General features: G+C 34.6%; 1 protein-coding gene and 2 long non-coding RNA genes across 4 annotated transcripts in view; 2 read left to right on the top strand and 1 right to left on the bottom strand.

The window, feature by feature from the left end:
- LOC134672615 (uncharacterized) overlaps positions 1 to 25,015 on the top strand; it is a 299,268-nt gene that overhangs the window by 85,865 nt on the left and 188,388 nt on the right. The gene's annotated exons all lie outside the window — the stretch shown is intronic.
- On the top strand, positions 6,361 to 8,407 carry LOC134672816 (uncharacterized). The gene is made up of 3 exons (XR_010099391.1): positions 6,361 to 6,880; positions 7,378 to 7,506; positions 8,389 to 8,407. It is a non-coding gene; the product is annotated as an uncharacterized LOC134672816 (long non-coding RNA).
- LOC134672817 (uncharacterized) lies at positions 8,316 to 10,141 on the bottom strand. Of its 2 annotated transcripts, XR_010099392.1 has the most exons (3): positions 9,790 to 10,141; positions 9,460 to 9,692; positions 8,316 to 8,540 (listed from the first exon to the last, which is right to left on the bottom strand). It is a non-coding gene; the product is annotated as an uncharacterized LOC134672817 (long non-coding RNA). The 2 variants fall into 2 exon arrangements; XR_010099393.1 differs by having other exon boundaries at positions 9,460 to 10,141.

Below are 25,015 nucleotides of genomic sequence, written 5' to 3' on the forward strand. Positions count from 1 at the left end.
CAAAGGATGGAGATTAAGAGATCTAGAACAGGATGGGATGATGAGCCGGGTGTATCGGGTGTATCGGGTGTGTGCCGGGAGCCGGGGGGTTGTCATATGGAAAAAGGGAATCTCCTGACAAAGTCCGTCCCTTGGACGGTAATTTTTCCAAATTGAGTGAGATTGTTTTCCGTATCATCCACGATTTACCGTTAGGTATAGTATAGGTACAATTAATCAATCAATCAAAGCATTTATTTTCTTTTACTAAGGCCAATAGATATGTACATACCTCACAAAATAACATATACGAGTATATACAATAATAAAAAACTTAAATACTAAAAAAAGAAAACATTTTCATGATGTAGTTTTGTGTAGCGGCGTCGCCTGCTCTGGCAGGTTCGGCAGATTCCCACGGAATCTTCGAAATATCACACCCTTCGGCCATTCCTTTTTGCAAAACCTTTCGTGGGCCACTTAGCCCTCGCTATTACATATGCTGTCAGGGAAAATCCTGACATGTCAGGACTGTAGACTTTTAAATCTGGCCTGGTGCTTAAACCAACAGTTTACGTCCAGAACTGTATAATCTAGTTACATATCATGTGATACAGGGCCCAATTCGGATTTTGAAATAGACATCTATTAGATATATTTTAGATATCCCAAGATACGATAACGATATGTTTAAGATCTAACCTGTCAAATTTGAGATACTCTTGAACGATTTCCACAGGATATGACTAAGAGATCCATTTCACATCTAATAGATATCTTACTCTATCTAACGTAAAAGTAACATTGGTTGCCCGAATTGCGCTGCAAAAGAGAACTAGCTGATATCTAAACTATAACGTATCTAGAATGGATCTAGTATGTGTCGTCTCTTGTGAATATCTTGAAGTTCGAATACGGCAGTTAGTGTTTGCATCATTAAAAGTAATGTAGTAAGAGTTCTTATCCGTAATCATATCCGTTACAAATTAACATACAGCTGTATCGCCGCGCCTCTGCGCACACGCACTAATTCCAAAACGACGTAACTTGCTCAACAATACAAGGCATTTACGTCCTTGTTACATTAACTGGAAAAGGACTTATTGTTGTAAGAAGTACAAGGCGTTTAGAACCTTAAAGACATAAAGTAGAATGTCTCACGTGCAGTGATGTCAGATTCGCAGCGAGCTTCAAGGTTACCGTGACATTTTACATTACATTTACATTCTGTAATATTTGCATATGCGAATGTGAGATGGGTGGTAAAATCATCATGATCATCATTATATCAGCCTTTTATCGTCCACTGCTAAGCATAGGCCTCTCTTCGAGTAAATACGCCACTTATCCTGGTCTCGAGCCAATCTCCAATCTCATCCAGAAGTGACCTGCAATCTTCCGAATGTCGTCCACCCAACGAGCCAAATGGACGGCACGCACTCCTTTCGTTTGAAAGTGGCCACCATTCCGTTAATACTTTTATACCTTAATATTTTATCAATATATTTACGAGGACGTTGTTTCGTTACTATTTCGTATTGATGTACTCAAGTCCCGAGTTTTCAATACAATCTAAACGTTAACCTAAGCCTAACAGCCTAGCCTAAAATGTGCATAATAAGTACCTAGCCTTAACAATTGGCCTGTGTGTGTTTTCACTGCACTTCACAACACTAAGGAAAACTAGCTGTATAAGGTGTAAACAATAAAAGAAGATTGTCCTAGACATTGCTGCAGTTGTAGGTCAAAGTCTAGCCTCATTATCACACCTTAGCGCACTAAATAAAGGCAGTATTATCTATTTTCTATTTTTAGCTGAGGTCGCACTATCGGCCCAAATTATTATTTTTTCATTGTTTTTTTTTGGAGTGTCGTCTCAACTGAACAGTTGTCTCAAGAATGGTAACTTTTTTTGTAGCATACAGTGCAAAAGGTGAAATTATTAAAATCACAATCCTAGTTTTGCCGTAGGTACCTACTTGAAAAAAAACCTTAAATTTTGAAAAGACACGACCTTCAAATACCTTGCACTATACTTATACCTTGTTACTCCGACAAGGACAAAATATTTAAAAATACAGCACTTTTAAAGTTTTTGTGAAAATAAAAAGTTGTTAGAGATAACTGCTTCGTAAAATAAATGTATTCAGAACATAACGTTGTAAAACCAGTAAAAGAGATTCGTGCCAAAAATCCGCTAATTAAAAACAACAGTTTTCGGTTTTCATGAAACTTCAAGTTGCACAGAACACCGTTGTACTAATTAGCCTCCTTAATGAGATGAGTGTTAACTAATTATTATGCGATAATGTAGCTACAATTAATATTAATTGCTATATCAAACGTAGTACTTGGATGTAACGTGTTTCGACGGATTATACCATTAATCAATTATTATAATGTAATCAGGGTTCTTGTTAAATCGATGATATATAACTATGTAATCGATGATATATAACCTTCCAAATCCATGTTGACAGTAGGTAGGTACTTATCAAAAACTTTAGCCGATAGGATGACCAAATTTTGAAGGCTGATTGTAAACTTCTTTTCGTTAATATTTTAGGTACATTAAAGGTAGCCAGTGACGAGCCTTCCAACAGTCCAAATAGTATGGCTGCAATCCAAAATCGGTCCGTGAATGTCAAAAACATACAATATTTAATATTAGGATGCCGTCCATTTGGATGAATCCATTGTAACGGTATCCATTTGGAATGCTCGTCAGTGGCCTGCTTTACATATTTACAACACAATATAAAGTTATTTAGCTAACTGTAGAACTAGGTTTATTCAAGATTCTTTCATTAGGTACTCATAATACATGCCTAAATACTATTTATCTAAAAATAGGCCGGCTTTACCAACATTGCCATGGGTAATGTGACTAATGTGTGTACTATATATCTCAGTATCTATAGTGTAAAACCACATTGCATCAATCATAAAAGGAAATTACAAAACCGTGCCACTTGAAGCCGGCAATGAATAGAGCTCTGTCCGTCTGTCTGTCTGATGGATCTCGTGAACCAGCGAAAGCGGCGTTGTTCGATATCCGGGAATTTCAAGTGGTTGGGGTTCGATTTCTAGAGCTTGTCTAATATACATTTCTATGCTTCATATTTCGATAAGATCTTAAAATAAAGCTAGGCATGAAAATGGATTACTAAAGTGTCAATCTATGGAACTTGCTAACTATGTAAACAAAAGTCACTAGTAAATTCATCATTCAGAGACAATTTCAATATGGCGGTTTGTTTACATAGTTCTAGACATATATTAGACATCTTTTAGACATCACCAAGATATGATAACGATATGTTTAAGATCTAACCTGTCAAATATGACATTTGCGCGATTGTGGAGATACTCTTGAACGATCTCCATAGGATATGACTTAGAGATCTAATTCACATCTAATAGATACGTTACTCTATCTAACGTATAAAAGTGACATTGGTTGCCCGAATTGCGCTGCAAAAGAGAACTATGTAGTTGATATCTAAACTATAACGTATCTAGAATGGATCTAGTACGTGTCGTCTCTTGTGAATATCTTGAAGTTCGAATACGGCAGTTATACACTTAAACCTTCCTCAAGAATCACTCTATTGTGATAAGTGAAAACCGCATGAAAATCCGTTCAGTAGTTTGTGAGTTTACCGCGAACACACAGTCATACAAACACACAAACAGACAGGCGCGGCGGGTGTCTTCGTTTTATAAGGTGTAGTGATAATATACTGTTTTGCAAGTGGTTGTAGTCTCGGCCTTCTAAACCAGAGCATGATATCATTTCTATCCGTGCGTGATTTCAATCACTTAATAATAGTTTTCGACAAGTAACTGTTCGCGAGGCACAGCTATTGGCAATTACTCTGTAAGTAGGTGCTATAAGTCTAAATTATAGGTATTTTAATTACTGATCATTGGTAGATATTATGCCTTTGTATTAAGGTTTAAGAATGAGCAGTTAACAGTGTCGACGATGTATGCTTCAAGTACAATCACCGCAATTTATACCAGCGCTCAAACTTGTATTTTTTTGGTTGCTTTTTTGGTGCTATCGCGTTTTTATCAAAGTATTAAAGCCTATTTCTATTTAGTAAAATACGTGGCACACAAATATCAAGCGGGCAACATACTTGTTTGCCATTATTTTGTATAATGTATATTATAAAAGCGGTGATCAGATCGGGGAAATCCTGAAGAAAGGCCAGGTCAAGAGCACCCTAAACCGGCAAGCGTGTATGAGGAATGTTATGAATGTGAAGGAAGCGAAAGAGGTATGTCAGGATCGTAGCAAGTGGAAATCCGTGGTCTCTGCCTACCCCTCCGGGAAATAGGCGTGTTTATATGTATGTATGTATAAAAGCGGTGAAACACACATATAAGGCAAAATCTCTCTTTAGTTTTACATTGACTGATCCAAATGTTATCAATATGGTATTCCGCTATGCTCTCTCCAAACATAATGATGATTACGATGTACGAGTTCTAACAGTATTTACTGCCAATCGATGGACCTTAAGGTGTGCGCAATAGAGTTCAAAACCTGTCAGTTAACAAGGTATCAAATATTTGCCCACCTCTCAATCGTAATCACTGAATACGCAGTTACCATTATTAGACAAGCTTGGCTTATTTCCATCACTGGCAAAGCAATCGCCTCATGAAAACCAGTACTTATATGGGATCTTTAGGGGAGACCGAGGTGAGTTAAAACAGAGGTAGGTTGAAATATCTTCAATTTTGAGACGTCTATAACTGTTATCGAGCTGGAATATAAGATGATTAGAGGGGTATTCGACCTGTCCACTATCCACTTCTCCCTCTCGTATGCCCATATTCTTGATATGACAAGACACCAGCTTTTTCTTTTATTTGGTCTACATAGCTACGTCTTGGTCTGCCCCTGCCTCTCTTTCTTTCTATGTTGGTTTTAAAGAAGTTGACGTGCCGTAACAAATGTCCAATCATTTTTCCCCGTCTGTTGTTGATGGTGTTCGATCAATATCATCTTTTTCTCTGTCCAATATTTGATCAAATGTGCATTGCGTCTCACCCTCTCATTAAGCAAAATATGAGACGCAAATACAAATTTGATCAATTATATACCATCCTTAGCCGCGTCTTACTGTCCGCTGGACCCTCAATCTGCGTCTTTGCCTCAAGACGATTATAAAAACCGCAAAATAGACGTTGTTTCAACTTACCTCTATTTTGACTCTCCTCGGTCTCCCTATTTATGTTTAATTATAACAGATCTCTAAGTCGCATAATACTGGTTACGAAAAAGCGAGCGGCTAATAAGTTAGGAATAACATAAAGGTCATTGACTTACTGTTTTGCACACACCAAACGGACCGCGGCTACTAATACCTACTCGAATGCCGTCAAAGATACTTACTTTCACACTTTTGAACCTTACGCACTTGTAATAAGACTAAAATAGTGTACATATTATTGATGTACATAAAAGTGTATACGTAATTAAAATGGTGTAAATGTACCTACTTGAAATATTTTGCAGTTGAGACGGTTTATGGCTTAAATGTGGTTGAATAAGATCGCAGAAACGTTGTGTGAATGCCGGGTTAAACTTAGTTTATTTGAAGGTTTTATTGGGTTGTAAACTGCGCGGTTTGGTTGAGATTTGCTGTTTTGATTTGCATTGATTTCTAGGTGAATAGTGCAAAAAACGAAACTAACAGAACATACACGAAGAAGAACGAATATCGACAGTCGATAAATCGAATATCGTTAGTGTTGTGTGTCGACAGAGTAACTCCCTAGCAGTGGCGGCGCGTCCATAAAAGCCGATTCCCACCGGCTTGCCTGTTTTTGGACGTTTGAGCAGAGTTGTAAAGGAAAATGTAAGCCAAATTAGCCCCGGCTTGCCTCTGGATATGTTTGACGCGCCGCCACTGCTCCCTAGTGAGCAAAACGTTCAAACTGATAAACAAGACCAAGTGCGGGTAGTTCGAAAAACTCGCGCGGCTAAATGTTGATGTCAACTTGAGCCAGTCTTCTCCGAGACCACGGGGACAACGCCGTCCTCGAAACGTCGTAGGTAAATCTTAAAACTTAAATACCCGACTAAGTCCCGTTGTGCAATTCAATAATGTTTAAAAATCGTGAAAGTTTAAATCAGTGTGTCGAACAGAACAGATCGATATGCCTAGGAATTTCACGATATGCCTAATTTTACGATCGGCCGCCGACATATATATACATTATATCTCGTCGCTACAAAACGAGCAATCAAACCTGCCTAGCTATAATTGTATGGTTATTTTCGACCGTGATCTAACTCTCATTAGTATAAATAAAGCTTGATGGATGGGGTGAGCTTCGGCTTTTGCAAGTGTCTCTGCGTTGCGTCATTTTACACTCTAACAGCCGTATTCATAAACAGTTAGAGCATTGATCATCAGTTGCTGATAACCGGATGTCACAAAACGTGATTCATAAACACTTTTTAGCGCTAAACAGTTGATCATCTCTTTATTAAATCCTCGGAAAGTTACGGAGCCGAGGACCCTTCTTTATCTGTTTATTATCTGCTATTTTACAAGATGGCGGTCACGAAACAGCTGATTTTGGCAAGAGTGACAAGAGCAAGAGCAAATAGTACGTTTTGGTTAAAATCCCAAATGTGAATGGAAAACAACTTTAATATGTGCAATTACGTATTACATACCTGGATATAGTGCGAAAATGGCGCGAAACCTAAATATCCCGCTTTTTATAAGTTGTTTATGTGATTTTGTGTATGGTGATTTTCGTTTAACCAAAATATCGAAGAAGGCAACAGAATTCTATGATCGCGTAGTCGGAAAAATGCATCATAAACGGAGCGAGTTCCTCCCTCACAGCTATTAGGCGTTTGGAGAAATAGGTAAACCGCCAGATTCACTTAAATCTATGCGGGCCAGCTTCATTGCTCGCCATACAATCGCATTTTCGAAACCAAGTTTGGCTTGGCAAGTAATATTAGAGCGTTCCATGTTCCTAATTAAAAATATTTGGAGGAGTCGCCATCGTCGGACACGGCGAGGACTTACTTATATTTGTGCGTAAACCCTTTAGTTATTCGTTATTACCACTTGCCAGAAACGTTGTTTTTAATTTAAGATCAGGGTGTTCGCATTTCGCAAACTTAAATTTAATTGCATTTCTTGCGCACATTATACCTACCTATATAATATTATAGACCCTGTAAGAGTACATCAATCTCGTTCATAGTTTGCAATTGAATAACTAACCATTATACCTAATGAGATTATAATATTTACCATAAGTTAACTTGTTTTATAGACATATTTAACCGACTGTGTTTAATAAAAAATATCACAGGTAAGTAGGCACTACTTAAAAGTATCAACTTATTTACAGGTAAAAGAAGTGTGCACTCTTGTCAGTCTGGTAAAGTGATGAAAAATCTGAAAAAGTCACGGGTATATGCAGTCATTGCATAGGCAGTTTGCTCAATATTGGCTTTGAGCATAACAATTTGGCCTCCAGGTAAAAATATTGCAAGCTGAACTTTATAGAATGAAAGTTTCATTTATGTCAACTAATTATTCAGTATGGTCATCCAGGTTGGATTCTATACCTACCTGTTCTTGACGCTAAGGTTTCCAGTGCTCCCAAAAATGCACTGTCGGCTATTTGTAACTCCGCTAGTTGCCTGTAGGCTGCAGTGCTTAATATCAGATGGGCAGCACTAAACTTGTCCTTGTCATTGTCTGGTATTCAAAAATACCTTTTAATTTTATTCTACATAAGAACCATTAATTACCAATATTATTTTTGAACTTCTTTGAACTAGGTACATAGCATGAACTTACCTATGAATATCTACTTTACTTTATATAAATTGTACACTTTCATCAGAACAATATTGCAAACACATGAATATCATAAATATGTGCAAAATAGGGTCCTACTTTCCTTTTTAGAACTCTCAAAATGATTTGCTATTATGGTATTTATATGAAAATTTATTTTCTAATAATAATCTGGTGCTTTATTTTATACATGGTATGGTGTGACATAATTTATTTTAAGTACAGGAAACATCCCTATTAGACTGCTAGATACATTTAAGATTTTATTGCATTGTAATTAGAAAAATGGAATTTTGAGTATTTCAATATGGGTACAGTCGCCTGCAATAATATGTTACTCTTCGAAGGCTGCAAAAATGTGCAATGCTCTTATGGGCCTTTGTTGTGTAACATATTATTGCAGGTGACTGTACATCATTAATAAAAATTGTACAAACCTTAACAAGTCAAAAAATATATTTAATTAGTAAAATAAAACACCAATTAAATTAGAACAATTTTATTACTTCAACCTAAATCAAGCTAGGTTTTCATTTTGATGTTTTTTTTCTTTTAGGTTTCTTGCTGATTTCCTGTTGGGACTTGCAGTGTACGGAGTCAGTTACACTTCTCTGACCAATATTCACAGCTGTTCACAGGCCACAGCTTTTCTTCCAAAGCCTGGAGTTATTCAACAATAACAGTGGCTAATGATGGTACTTTCAGGATCTGAAAAGATGCAATAATTTGAATAAAAGTATTTTTGTATTCAACAATTTTCTTTAATTTTTAGCTTATGATATAATGGATGTACTTAAGTGAGGGTCACATGATTCAATATAGTTATGGTAACTAAGTATCATTTTAAGCTATAGACAGAGATCAATATGACTTCATTTATTATTCATTACCTATTAGGTACTATAATATGATATCATTGTACATTGACCTTGCAAACTCTCTGGAATAGATGTCCAAACTGTCTGATGAGATATAGATTAGCCAACTTAATTATAACCAACTGTACGCAGAAAACATCTTATTTTTAATCAGCAGGTACACAGTATCTATACACACACCTGTACACTGGTATTTAAATACTGCCTAATTTGTGAACCATCCTTCCTCGTAGTAAGTAGGTTGGCTAGGTGATCGAGTATAATAACCATCGCATTGTTCCATGCATAAAATAAATACCATTACAAAATTATTACTAATGACACGATGACAAGAAGTAAACTCGCGACACAACGGCTTGTTACAATAAAACATCACTTGTACATATAATTATCATTTGGTTCCATTGTATGGTTAAGAAATATAATACCTATAATAGGTAGGTACCTATGCATAATTTTAAACAAATACACCAAGCTCCACAAAGCACGGATAAATTTACCAAATTTATAAGTGTTATAACCTTTAAATAATGTCAAAGCCGTCAATGCAAGTGTCAATCTTAACATGTTCAGATACTACATTTTATGTTACGTACCTATGTCTATAATATATTATAAATAGATGGTCATGCCCAAAATTTGAACTGTACCTAGAGTTATCATCAAAATCGCTGCAGACTTTTCTTTGTCTAACTCTAAACACTGCAGGTATGTAAGGTAAACAAGAAAGTATAGGACATTGTTCATACCTGATTTAGTGAGTCTGAATGGACTTCGTTTTGTTGACCCGTTGTGAATTTCTGCCGCAACCAGAATAAATTAGTGTGAACTCATGAACCATTATTCAATGGTTCTTCTTGCGGAGGCGAGTGGGGTCTGGTACGGTATCTGGCTTCGACTTCTTCTCTTCGCTAATTATGCACTTCTCGGTTAGTTTGAAAGAACCCCACTTCTTTCGACTCCATTCCACATAATATTGAAACTAAAAGCAATAAGATATAGGTATATCAACATTGCAGTGAACTCATATTATTACTTGTTGCTGTATAAGATACTTGTCTGTAAACGTAGTTACTCACCAAGTTTTATAAAATTTCCAGCCATGCAGCAATCTTTAATTATTTTTGTGGCACAGAAGCTATTTTAATAAGAGATAATTCCGAAAATTAGTCAAAATAGTAAATCAACTTCTTCATGATATTACGATTGGCCGCTAGTGCTGCTGTCAAACTTTTTTTTTAATTTAATGTTCAGCCATATTTTAGTCTATGATGCGCCAAGATGCCAACATAACGCGTCTAATCTGCTTATTAGTTAAGAAGCCCCTAATAAACGTTTATAAATCATGGTTCTTATCAACGGCTTATTAAGCCTAAACAGCGGATTAGCTAATAAGCTGATCATTCCTCATTTAAGGATTTTTTATGAATACGGCTGTATATCACTAAAAACGGGTCGCAGTGTGTAAAATTTACGAACAAATTTACCGATTTTCATTGCATTTGAGTTCGTACCGCTTTGTTTACAAATGACAGCGGTTGCTGCGTCATTTTATTGTACTGTTATGGCTAATTTGTTTATAGTACATTATTGTCGAGGCTCGGAAGTAGCTACTTGCAGGCTGAGGATTCGTTTTAAACGGACGACCTTGGGAGTCCGTTTAATTGAATCCGAAGCCAGCAAGTAGCTTTCCAGCCGAGTCATATATAGTGCTTTTCTCAAAAATGGTGCAAGAAATATAAATACCATAGAAATATTTTACAAAAGCAACGTTCTTACGTATATATTTTCACATAAAAAAGCCCTTGCCGCCTTTTTATTTTTTTAATAAAAAAAATTTTCTGCCGAAAATACGCCAACCTATTTGAGACGGCTAAATAGTCGCGGTACTAATCATCTATTTGGCTGTTTAATGGGCCTGTGCCTTCATTTGATATGGCCATTTCAACTTTTAAAAAGTTTGGAACACGACAAATAATGGAATTTGTATGCAACATTGCAGTCCCAAAATCGAGACTGCAATGTTTTTAACTTTTTAATTTTTGACTGACCATAAACTATGCGCTTCGCGACCTATTTTTTAGACGGCAAAGTCGACTTTGCCGTACATTTTTGAGAAAAAGGCTTTACAATGAAGATAAATATGAAAGCATGGAAGACAAATACTTACAGAGAAATCTTTGAGATTTAATGTGAGAAATTTTTTAGTGACAGCATAGCGGAATTTTAACAAATTTCAACTGGCTACAGCCTGGTGGCCACTGGCCAGCCAGGCAAACGGACAGCGGAGTCTTAGTAACAGGGTCCCGTTTTTACCCTTTGTGTACGGAACCCTAAAAATACCTTCTTCTTGCACAAACAATAAACTATGATTACAACAAACTATGAACAACTGCCGTATTCGAACTTCAAGATATTCACAAGAGACAACACGTACTAGATCCATTCTAGATAGTATAGTTTATAGGTAGATTTATTCTAGATAGGTACTTAATAACTTAGTTCTCTTTTGCAGCGCAATTCGGGCAACCAATGTCACTTTTACGTTAGATAGAGTAAGATATCTATTAGATATGAATTCGATCTTGAAACGAACCCCAGTCTGAACTCTACTTATCTAGACGATGATGGCCCAATAATACCCCAACATTCACCCCTAAAATAAAACACTTGAAAGTTTCCCTAAACTGAATACTTACCATAATTAAATCTAACCTTATCAGGACCAGGGCTCCATGCATGTGTGGCTTATCTTACAAACTAATTGGCCAGGCTTGTGATCAAGTGGTAGGACTCTACACTGCGAAGAGTAGCAACTCAGATTCTTTAGAGAGAGAGAGGTATATTATTAAAGCAAACAACAGAATAAATTTCAAGGCATTTATTAACTGAAAAATTGATTTTATATTATTTTGATTGAGTGGTTTTGTTTTTGTTTATTTCTTTTAATCCCTAAGAAGCTACCTGCCTAAACTGATCCTAAAAAGACTCTACTATGATTTCGGAACCTGCTTTTACTGGTAGAAAGAAATCACGAAAGAAAACTAAGCCAGTATGCCTATCAACGCGATTAGCTTTTAAAAACGAAACGAAAATCTAAATTTCATACTAAAAGACTAAAATCTCTGAATAAATTCAAAGCTATTGTACAAAAATTCGCAAAGCTAGGTGTCCCTACTAAAAATGAATATAAACAGAATCAATTCAATTGAATTTCTTTGACGTGAAGGCTTGCAGAAGCGAAGGCTCCATGACCGCATAGATCCTGTAAATTATCTAAGCAGTAGTATTCTGACAGACAATGCCTAAGTTTTACATGCTTCCTTTTACAAATTTTACCCGCAAACAAAACCAGATTAAAGCCCATATATAAATACATACAAATAAATTATAAACTGTTCAAGTTTCAATCATTATTTATAAATGGTTATGAACACAGAATGCAGGAGAGGTTCTCTTACCCCCACAGACTTACGGCTTCGTTCAACTATCCGTTGTTCACCATATCATGAAATCTGAACAGGTTTTTGGCATACTTTTTTTTTACGCCAGGCCTTATTCTTCTTACAAGGCTTCATTCTAATTTTATTCACATTTTATAAATCACTCAATTTTCCTTGAGCAAAAGCACATTATTTTTCATTAATTCAGTATCAAATCTCTTTAGAATCAAAATTTCCATGTTTAATATCAATAGCACATAATTTCATATTGCCATAGTTGAAGCTTTTTTATTTAAAATCACCCTATTTTAAAGAAGATCATAGAAAACAATTCATTTGTTCAAAAGTTATTTGGAAGAGATAAGTTCACCTTTATACAAATGATCAAAGTTATTTTTCTTGTTTTGTTTTGATTTTTGTACAATAACGTGTTTTTCTACTACTACTTAAACAATAAAATTCGCATTGCCAAAATATTCTAAAATAAAGACCAGTATTAAGTTTTTCAAATTAAAAGAAAACACAACTTTATGAATTTATAAACACTCACCCGGAGAATTGAAGGCTTCTATGAAGTGGGTAGCTCAGGATTCCCTGGACCCCTGCTCTGATGCTCGGCTACCTGGCCCTTGTAGCTCTGCAAGCAGCTCCCGTTGCCCGAAGTTGTTCGGAGAATGCCCGCTAGGGCTCAGCTGATGTCCTAGGGCTCCTCTGGACTCCAGAGGCGCCGCCGTAGATCTTCGGAGACTCGACTCCGCTGAAGGACTTCTGTCTGCTGTGGCTGGCGTCCCGGGCTGCGCAGGCTCCGCTAGGGCTCCGCCTCGGTCCCTGGGGCTTCTCTGGATCTCTTCCTTCTTCTTGGTTCTTCTCCTGGAGCTCTTCTTGGTTTGGCTGCTGTAGACTGAATGAATCTCCTAGGCTTTTGGCCCGTCTATTTATACCCCCTAAATTTTGGTATTATTTTGTTTTGTTCGTAACCATGGTTACAATCGTCGACTTCGTCACCATCGTCACCATCGTCGCCTAAAATATCTTTGTACCCTTCTAACAACCACAACATGCATTTTTTTTAGCTAGGGAGTGCAAGCAAATTTGAACTTTATATATATGAAATTAAGGTCCATTTTTCAATGACCCCGTATACTGCAAATTTTCCTATGAGAATTGTTTTTCTTACTTTTTACAATAATTGCTAGTTTTCAAGTGATTTTTTAAGCTAAATTGGATGTATTTATTTTTTATCTACGATTTTCAATAAATTTCTTCCATCAAAACTCTATACTTTTGAAGTAATGGACAAAAACAATCTAACATTTTATTTGCATGTTTATGTGGAGTTTTTTAGTATTTCCACTCTTATTTATGGCTAAAACTAATTCTTAAGCTTATAATCTAATTTACTATGGCATTATTTAACAATACAAACACTATTTTCATGTTTTTTTTTACAACTGAACTTTCCTTGCAAAATTCCATTAGTACTAGTAAAAATGTGATCTTTTATTATTTAAATGTCCCATTTTTATATACAATATGCTTTATAAATTGACTAGAATACACTACTCTCATACTTCCAAATCCTCCTGGTCTCACATTGGCATACAAAATTAGATTTTCTTGGTCTATATTCATACATAAATACACTCAAGAATTATATGCAAATTTTAGCTTTTAAGACATTATAAAATTTCAATGCCTTACTTAATTACATTCTTCATAAATGAATCATGATATGCTTCTATAATTTTAACGATTATTAGCAAGAATAGGTTCTCATTTTTCAATTTATTTGCTTATTCCATATAGTATGTATATTGAAAATATTTATTTTAATGGATCGACCAATTATTAAATTCCTATGTACCATACACATATAATGACTCATTTTACAATGAAATTATGTATATCAGTTCTCTAGTTTTGTAGTAATTAACAAAACTAAGTTTTTATTTTACTAAGCGAACACTAATATTGTCATACTTGGCCATAAGTGATGTCTACAATGTTTTATGTAAACCATATATCTTTCTATCAATTTATTTATGTTTACAGTTTATTTAAAACATCTCTACATACAAACAAGCTTATAATTAATTAGTTTAATGATGACAGAGAACATTTTTATGATTAAATTTGTTTTTTCCAACAATTCCAATTTATGTAAAAGCATCTTTATATGTAACTAAATGGCCATAACTTTGATGAACGAGCACAGAGGTCATCTGTCTCGTTTCAGTTCTCCCTTTCGAAGTTGTTTGACGTGATTAGATCGTCTGTTCTATAAACAGAAAACAATTCGCACCCCAAAATGATAAAGTTATCGATATTTCTCCCACCAAAATGTAATTTCGCCCCATCTGAATAACTACCAATCACAAAGTTGATAGTATCATCAAATAGAAAAAATATATAAGTGTGATTTGTATTAAATGACCATTACTCAGTAATAACCAGTTAATCCCGAAAAATTTACAAACTTTAATGATTAAATTAAATTCATGAGTCAAAATTATAAAGAGGCCAGAATTTCCACTCTCGGATAAAGTGCACTGGTTGTGAATCAATACATTCTCTAATAGAAACTACTTATGCCCAATCGCCTGGTAACCTTAAGTTAACTTTTTTTAACATACAGATACCACGTCCACGATGCTCGGACTGACGAGGAGACAAGGCAGTCTTCTCCAAGAATGACTATTCCTTTTATTATGTATAACCTCTCACAATAATATTCCCATGTTCCAATAACCAGCTCGCAATTTTTCGCAATCCAACCAGAATTACCTTTCATGGCGTGATGTCCATATCCAATCTAAGGCAAAACAACTAATAAATACTTGAAAGTTCAAAATATCTTTCATTGATTTACCCTGAGATTGATTACAGGTGTGTAAATTAAATTTGCATCATGTAGAGTGTCACATTATCAAAGAAATATACCTAAAACTGGTATCTTTTAAACTAGCCTAACACCAAAATTTCCTTGACAATGATCGTTGTAATCCCTTCACGAACCCCGGCCCCCCGACCATAAGCTCAAATATTCGAAATATCCATAACCTTGATGACCATATTTTCGAACTTTGTGTCCTTAAACAGAATCTCATTTACACACATAATATACATTCATCGCTTTAGACAACATTCATCAACTCACATAAATCATCTTTGAATCTTGCATACATCGTTTTCGTTGTCTAACACACGGTTCTGTTCAAAAACCCAAAATCATTTAAAACATGATCAGAGTAAATAAAATTTCCTAAACACAAAAAATTCCATTTAATTTATAACACTCAGAAAAATTTCTTTTTAAAAGAATCCGTAATTGACTACGTTTTTCTTTTCTAATTACCATTGTAATAACCACCCTTTAATATTTAAATCCAACCCGCAAAAGCCCACAATACAATCATTACAATATCGCATTTACACAATACTCGCGTCTGAAAACTCGTTTAAATGAAATATTTAAATAAAAGGAAATCAACTACACGAGCTTTCTGAACCCGAAGTATTTTATATTTCTTACATAACAATATTTAATAGATATCATTCCTAAAGTGAGTAAAGCTCATAAAAATCTTTTAAAATACTCAGATTAACAAAATATTTTAAACACCCTAACAAACTTTTTTTTTTATGTTATTGTGAGTTACGCCAGAATTCTTACTGATAAAATAAACCAAAATTTTGCGAACTAAGTCCTATATGCGTTAGAATATTTTAATCACGCAATGAACTTAAGCAATTATAAAATAACTTATAGACCAAACATTTGCAACACGGCCTGCTTCCAAGTATAATCATGCTAGAATATACACATTGCTGTCCACCATACCGAGTTCCACCAAGGTAAAAACTCAATAAAGTTAGATTATCTATGAAAAACAAGGACTATTATGGTCAATTCATCAAATAGTCTGTATATTTCCATTGACTCCGAAACAAAACCTGTTTGTAATGGCAAATGGATAACACCCAGATTTCTCATCCCATGCATGGAGGCCAATAATTGTTTTGCAAGAATCACAAGATTATTACAATCAAAATATTCCTCAACTCCAGCACTTCGTTACACAAGTGTACGGGGACCAAAGATGATTTATTTTCATAAACACCCAAGGACTGATCCTATAAATTTCATACCAAGTATTCAAAACATACACCCACAACAACATTTCCAAACTCCTACAATTTAAAATGTACATGACATTTGCAAACAAATCACATGAACTTGTAGCTCTCAAGAAATTCTCCAATTTGCTTACTGAATAGTATTGAAACGCTGGTATGTATCAGTAATGCATTTACAATACTTAATAAATGATACATGATTCGCATCCAGCCAAACTGAACCAGATTACTTATAAATGAATATATAAAACCAAATCAGGACAAGCCCACAACAACCTTAATTACACACATTATGCTAATAAGTACCAATAAACCCATTATTGTCCTATCTCAGTTCAACACCACATATTATCTTATCACACCACAACTCAAGAATAAATATTGTGTTCTACACATAAATAAATACTTCACTAGGATTCGAACCCATATTATAACAAAAGTTTTACTACATAAAATTTACAGTTCTGTACACAACTTAAACAACTCTACATAGTAGACTCCCGTCCAGTATAAACTCCCTTTATTAATGAACACTCCCTTTATTATTTTATTTCTTCAGGCTATGTGTACTGTAATAGCTAGATCTTCCCAGTTCCATATCATTTCCAATTCCTTATAGCTAGAACAGATGTGCTACTACGTTTTAATGAGGTCCGTTCTGAATATAATATTAGCCCTTAACACCTGACTTTCTTTTCTTCCTTTAAATTGAACTGTTTTAAATCCCAGGCTGTCTTCAATTTATTAGTTTGTATTCCGAAAGCGTATGAAGATAAGGTTTGCAACGTTCTGATCCAAAACGTTCATAGATATTGGTTTTGTTTCCAATTCTTTGTTTCCTTTGCTATTTTTTTTTTTATAAAACTATTCTTCTTTTTACGACTATTTTATAATACTACAATGTTAACTATTTACATAAAACTAAAATGAAATTATAGTATGTTTATGGTCTATTTGATTTCAAACATAGGCAGAAAAAACCATGCCTTCCCTGTCCAACATCAGTACCAGCTCACAAAATAAAAGAATGAGTATAGTTTCCCTGTTCCTTTTTACTGACAAGATTTGGTTGACTTAAAATATTTAAAAGATGTTATAAAAGAAAAGTCTTTTTTTTTTCATAGTCAATCAATTTTACTTTCTAAATTGTCGCGCCTTTTTCTAAATTTTCCCGCCATCTCTTCATATTTCTTTTACTTGTGCAATTTACTTATAAATACATCTCTGCCAAAGAAGTTCCTCCGGAAGCCAAGCCCCTGAGGCTCTCCAAGATGACCTTCCTCCTGGAGCTCTGGCCTATGTGGCTCCCGAGGAGATACATAATTTCTATTTCATTTCCATTTCTAGTCCGGTTAAACTGTACCACAATGGAAAGCCATTCCATTTATATAAAAGGTCGGTTCTGGCGTTCTGCCGGCCCTGTCATGGCATGTTCGCTTTGCTCGCTTGACTCACTTAGTCCTTGTAGTAAAATATTCTCAAAGTCATTGCTCTTTTCCTTCGCTTCTTCATTTTGCTCTGATTTAATCGTTATTATGCATTGCTCATAAAAAATCCAAACTTATGTCTCATTTCTTTCTTGTTTCACAAATTAATTTTATAAGTTAAAAGGTATCCAGAGAGCCTACCATAGAGTCTAGACCTTCATATCTCGTCATTGGTCGGTTAAGCTCCAATCAAGTTTCCATTTGTCTAATTGTCTTAAAAGCCACTATAGACGTTACGACGTAAAAATCTTGATAATATTTTTTTTATATGCACATTTTCAAACACACTTTAATATTTTACACTAAATAGAAATGAACATGAACACACACACCCACACACTTATACACTCACACTCGCGAACGAATCTTAATCACTATCACTCACTATTACCACTATTATCACTACATTTTTGTTACAATACATTTTTAGAATTGATGTGATAAACACTCTTCACGTAATTTTTCCTTATCTATTAATTACAAAATGGTCTTTGTTAGAAGGAGATAGAAACAAATACAAAATCGCACTTATTTTTCACACTTATTATACACCACGAAATCTTGAACAGACGCCAACATTATTATGAGATAGAGTTTTCCTTGTCCCATGTTTATTCTCCTACAATCTTTGTGTCAAATTCAATTATTATTTCCAATAGCGCTCTAAGAATCGTTCTTCTCTTTCTCCCTCTATACATGTCTCTTTCTTGCATACATAAGCATGACAGTGATTAGTATTCATTTTTGACTGCAACAATTTTGCTTTGTTATGATTTACATTTCTCTTCGCAATAAATTCTCCCTTTATGATTTTTCTTCTTCTATGGACTGCTATATAAATTTCCTTTATTGTTTATTTTTCTTTTATTTATTTTTTCGCCACATAAACACTATATAACACACCACTCGAACAATAATAATATAAAACCGCACGCGATTTGATGTAAGAACTGTAGAGCCCTTTAATCCAACATAACGAAACAAAACGCAAACGTGAAACAAAACGCAAACGTTTCAACGCCATTTTGTATTTTGTATCTTGTTATCTATGGTACGTTTCCTATTCCATTCGCCACTTTAAAACGTCAACTTGAAATTGTATTGACTTCAGTGTGTCCCTTTCTTTTATCGTACTGAAGAAAGAGACGTGAGAGCATACTACCGAATCTAATTTTGATTTACGTATCGTGGTGATATTACCGCTAGAAAATTATGTCCACTCATACAAATGTCAAATGTCGTAATGGAGAAATAAAAGTCTCTGTTTGAATTCATATTTGTTTAAAGTGTTAAAACGTTTGGGAAAAAACAAGTGAGTATACATTTTAGAGTTTGAATATTGCTTGATTTTTAATAAAGCCGTATAAATAGTTGTATGTAATTATGCACATTGTTTCTTACCTCCAATGATTGGTTTTTGTTTTGATTCCAGATTCAAATATTATTTACATGACTACAATACGATTTTGCAGCAAACAATGAAGGAAATAGTATCTATTTTACTAGGATAATAATTACAAAATGCAGTCCAAGAAGTTAAAATGACTACAAAATCAAAATTGTGAAAATTACCGGTACGTATTGTCTTTAATTGTAAAACATTATCTGAACCGAGTTATTGTAAATATACTAACTGTTTAACCCTTAATAAACAAGCTTTATTTTATTTCTAACACTCATACTTTTGATTTTATAAACTTGTTTTGTTTTTCAGGTTATGCAACAACCTATGAAAACTTGATCCACTAAAGATGTGTGTATCTAAATTGTGCTTCAATCAGCTTAGTATGGAACAAATGGAATTAATTTGTTGTAAGTACAAAATTATCTATACCTCTTGTAAATAAGTGATTTCTGAGTCAAGAAAACTTCATGATGTCAAATGTTATAAAAGAAAACATCCATATATATCTGAAAAAAGACAATAAAATTGTACCAAAACCAAGCTGTTGAAAATCAAACGTTATTTTAGTATGACAAGATGAACTCTATTGTTCATTATTTTATTAAACCTCATTACCCTATTCTGTTATATGGACTGTTACCCCGTGATATAAAATTCTTACACTAAACTCTTTGATCTTGTACCTTTTTAAAACACCTTGATCATTTATTTTACTACATAATTTCAGATCAACAAAAGCTGATAGAACATCCATTCGCCGGCGTCTCAAGCTTTCAATCTGAAAATAAACATTTTGGAGATTCTGTTCTGCGCTAATGATATCAAGCCATCGACACCCTCTATCAGCACGCCAACAACTTCGCGCTGACAACACCTTTCTCCTTGCTCCAACAACATCAAGCTAACAACACCTTTTCGTGAGACACAAGAGTCAAACATGTAGTCCTATATAATGAAGCAACTACAACAATACAGCTGACGCAGTGTGGCAGGTTCACAGTCTAAAATAATTGAAGCAACCTAGAATGGATAGATACATCTACTGAAAGATAAAGAGAATGTTGCGCTGCTCCTGCTCCATAAATCCTGTCCGTTGTCACGTGACTGCTTTCCTTCTTCAAACCCATTGTAAATCTGCGCTACCTTTTGCCTACAAAATGTGAAAAGTGACTAAGATTTTAGCCCTTCAAGCTACGCCAACATATCATCAAGGTTGACTCTCCACATCTTCCTGATCCAAACCATTTAAACAAAAGTCCTGTGAAACTTGGCAAGGTACTGTCGACGCCTGAGCTACAAACAGCTGATCTGAGTTGGAGGGATGCGAAACGCGAGGTAGGAGTGAGGAGAGGAGGAAGATGGTGCTGTCTCACGAAGGTCGGCCGTATCAATGAAGCTCCATAGGACAACAACAACAACAATCTGTGAAATAAAATGCTAACAAACACTTATCAATGACGCAACGCTTATCAACGACGCACCTGTGTTTCAAGTCAGAACAAACGCAACGACAGAAATGAAGATGAATAAAATGACTTATCTCAAAGAAGAATACTAATATCATAACTAGAATGCTCAGAACTCAAGTTTGATGTAATCCAAAAGGGTATTAAACATTTTTTTATTTATATAAATATAAGTTAAAAATAAGCATGTAAGACCGTATGCTCTATCAATGCTATTAAATCTAACTGAACCTAACATGCATACATACATTCTTACATTTTTTGTAATGACTAAATTTGAACTAGTAAATAACTGCCCTTATGCTATGTATATAACCAGGAAATGGCAGAAAATTACTAACTGAATTCCCCCTATAAACTGTATATTTGAAATCTTTATTTCCAAACTTATTACTCTAGTTTTATGTCATCTGTTAACCAGATACTGAGACCAATTAACTCAAGCAATAAACACTAATTTAATTTATTTTTCTGATTTCAGAATGTATTGATCAACAAGGCTGCAAAGGAGCAAACTCGTCTGTTCCAGTATGATCAGCCTAAGGTCTCCTGACTCGATACTACTACAAGATGTCAAATCTACAGACTACTAAAGAAGAATTTATTTTATATGTTAAGCAATTAATGATGTCTGTAATATGTGACTGAAATTTGTTTTCTGAACATCAATAAAAACGATATTTTGCATTATTCCAATCCCTATACATTATAATTTTGTGTGCTAGCCTTGATAACTGTCTGGCATAATAATAATCAAAGCCTGTAACTTTACAAATACTAACTTTTCCAACCTTTGTAATACTTCCACATTATGTATCTAGATTTTACTAAATAACTGAATAAAAACTGATCTAAATGTGGCAAATGTGATAACATTTACTGATTATTTGCCAATTAAATAAATAATGCTCAAGACTAGTTTACAAAATTATCATTACCCAGTATGAAACGTGGTTCCCTTTCCAATATATCTATCTGTCCATAGACATGTTCATGAATATCCTAAATATGGCTGAACAAATTTTGATAAGACTGGCCTAAAAATAATTCTTTAGCAAAGTTTAGGTATAACATAAAGTTCATGCATGAAGCATAGAGCAGCACAGAAGCGCGCGTCAATAAGCATGGGCTCATTGATGTGAAGCGTAAATAAATGTGAAGTTTGAATGGCCAATGTAGCCAATAAAATGGCATTATGTTTCCAATGCAGACCCCTATAAATTGGAGCAAATTCAAGGCAATAACCAGCTCGCTAGACCGTATTGCAATTCTGTTTTTTTTTCAAAATTCCCGCTTGAATGTAAAACGCATATAATGTTTGTATCTAAATAAATGAATATCGCTTTTAAGTAATTAATTCCTTTAAGTTATTTAAACTGAAAATGCTAATACTTTCAATTGCAAGAAATAATTGATACATGAACGAACTTTTAACCTAAAAATCAGTTGTCATTTTTACCGCTAAATTGGATCCAATTGCAAAGTTGTTTTTTATTTAGTTTAATAGTAAATAAACTCTTAAATATCGTACAAATCGTGAGTGAAAGTAATTATACTGACTAAATGGAAATGCAGTGCTAGTTAAGTGCTGTGCAAAGTGTAAAGTGAGGAAAAAGTTATGTGTTTAAAGTCATCAACAAGTAGGTACAAAATAGTCAAATTTAACTTTTCTCCTTCCCAATAGCTTCAATAACACACCTCTCATTCTCTCTCCGTTAACACGAACAACAACTGAAGCCACACATCACATAAAGCCAAGGTCCCAATAATACTAAAAAATAACCTAATCATAACACCCATATAACACCGGTAAAACCCCTTATTTTGGTCACGGGCACCAATTGAAACGAACCCCAGTCTGAACTCTACTTATCTAGACGATGACGGCCCAATAATACCCCAACATTCACCCCTAAAATAAAACACTTGAAAGTTTCCCTAAACTGAATACTTACCATAATTAAATCTAACCTTATCAGGACCAGGGCTCCATGCATGTGTGGCTTATCTTACAAACTAATTGGCCAGGCTTGTGATCAAGTGGTAGGACTCTACACTGCGAAGAGTAGCAACTCAGATTCTTTAGAGAGAGAGAGGTATATTATTAAAGCAAACAACAGAATAAATTTCAAGGCATTTATTAACTGAAAAATTGATTTTATATTATTTTGATTGAGTGGTTTTGTTTTTGTTTATTTCTTTTAATCCCTAAGAAGCTACCTGCCTAAACTGATCCTAAAAAGACTCTACTATGATTTCGGAACCTGCTTTTACTGGTAGAAAGAAATCACGAAAGAAAACTAAGCCAGTATGCCTATCAACGCGATTAGCTTTTAAAAACGAAACGAAAATCTAAATTTCATACTAAAAGACTAAAATCTCTGAATAAATTCAAAGCTATTGTACAAAAATTCGCAAAGCTAGGTGTCCCTACTAAAAATGAATATAAACAGAATCAATTCAATTGAATTTCTTTGACGTGAAGGCTTGCAGAAGCGAAGGCTCCATGACCGCATAGATCCTGTAAATTATCTAAGCAGTAGTATTCTGACAGACAATGCCTAAGTTTTACATGCTTCCTTTTACAAATTTTACCCGCAAACAAAACCAGATTAAAGCCCATATATAAATACATACAAATAAATTATAAACTGTTCAAGTTTCAATCATTATTTATAAATGGTTATGAACACAGAATGCAGGAGAGGTTCTCTTACCCCCACAGACTTACGGCTTCGTTCAACTATCCGTTGTTCACCATATCATGAAATCTGAACAGGTTTTTGGCATACTTTTTTTTTACGCCAGGCCTTATTCTTCTTACAAGGCTTCATTCTAATTTTATTCACATTTTATAAATCACTCAATTTTCCTTGAGCAAAAGCACATTATTTTTCATTAATTCAGTATCAAATCTCTTTAGAATCAAAATTTCCATGTTTAATATCAATAGCACATAATTTCATATTGCCATAGTTGAAGCTTTTTTATTTAAAATCACCCTATTTTAAAGAAGATCATAGAAAACAATTCATTTGCTCAAAAGTTATTTGGAAGAGATAAGTTCACCTTTATACAAATGATCAAAGTTATTTTTCTTGTTTTGTTTTGATTTTTGTACAATAACGTGTTTTTCTACTACTACTTAAACAATAAAATTCGCATTGCCAAAATATTCTAAAATAAAGACCAGTATTAAGTTTTTCAAATTAAAAGAAAACACAACTTTATGAATTTATAAACACTCACCCGGAGAATTGAAGGCTTCTATGAAGTGGGTAGCTCAGGATTCCCTGGACCCCTGCTCTGATGCTCGGCTACCTGGCCCTTGTAGCTCTGCAAGCAGCTCCCGTTGCCCGAAGTTGTTCGGAGAATGCCCGCTAGGGCTCAGCTGATGTCCTAGGGCTCCTCTGGACTCCAGAGGCGCCGCCGTAGATCTTCGGAGACTCGACTCCGCTGAAGGACTTCTGTCTGCTGTGGCTGGCGTCCCGGGCTGCGCAGGCTCCGCTAGGGCTCCGCCTCGGTCCCTGGGGCTTCTCTGGATCTCTTCCTTCTTCTTGGTTCTTCTCCTGGAGCTCTTCTTGGTTTGGCTGCTGTAGACTGAATGAATCTCCTAGGCTTTTGGCCCGTCTATTTATACCCCCTAAATTTTGGTATTATTTTGTTTTGTTCGTAACCATGGTTACAATCGTCGACTTCGTCACCATCGTCACCATCGTCGCCTAAAATATCTTTGTACCCTTCTAACAACCACAACATGCATTTTTTTTAGCTAGGGAGTGCAAGCAAATTTTCAATGACCCCGTATACTGCAAATTTTCCTATGAGAATTGTTTTTCTTACTTTTTACAATAATTGCTAGTTTTCAAGTGATTTTTTAAGCTAAATTGGATGTATTTATTTTTTATCTACGATTTTCAATAAATTTCTTCCATCAAAACTCTATACTTTTGAAGTAATGGACAAAAACAATCTAACATTTTATTTGCATGTTTATGTGGAGTTTTTTAGTATTTCCACTCTTATTTATGGCTAAAACTAATTCTTAAGCTTATAATCTAATTTACTATGGCATTATTTAACAATACAAACACTATTTTCATGTTTTTTTTTACAACTGAACTTTCCTTGCAAAATTCCATTAGTACTAGTAAAAATGTGATCTTTTATTATTTAAATGTCCCATTTTTATATACAATATGCTTTATAAATTGACTAGAATACACTACTCTCATACTTCCAAATCCTCCTGGTCTCACATTGGCATACAAAATTAGATTTTCTTGGTCTATATTCATACATAAATACACTCAAGAATTATATGCAAATTTTAGCTTTTAAGACATTATAAAATTTCAATGCCTTAC

This window comes from Cydia fagiglandana, chromosome 17 (genome assembly GCF_963556715.1).
Source record: "Cydia fagiglandana chromosome 17, ilCydFagi1.1, whole genome shotgun sequence".
NCBI lineage: Eukaryota > Metazoa > Arthropoda > Insecta > Lepidoptera > Tortricidae > Cydia > Cydia fagiglandana.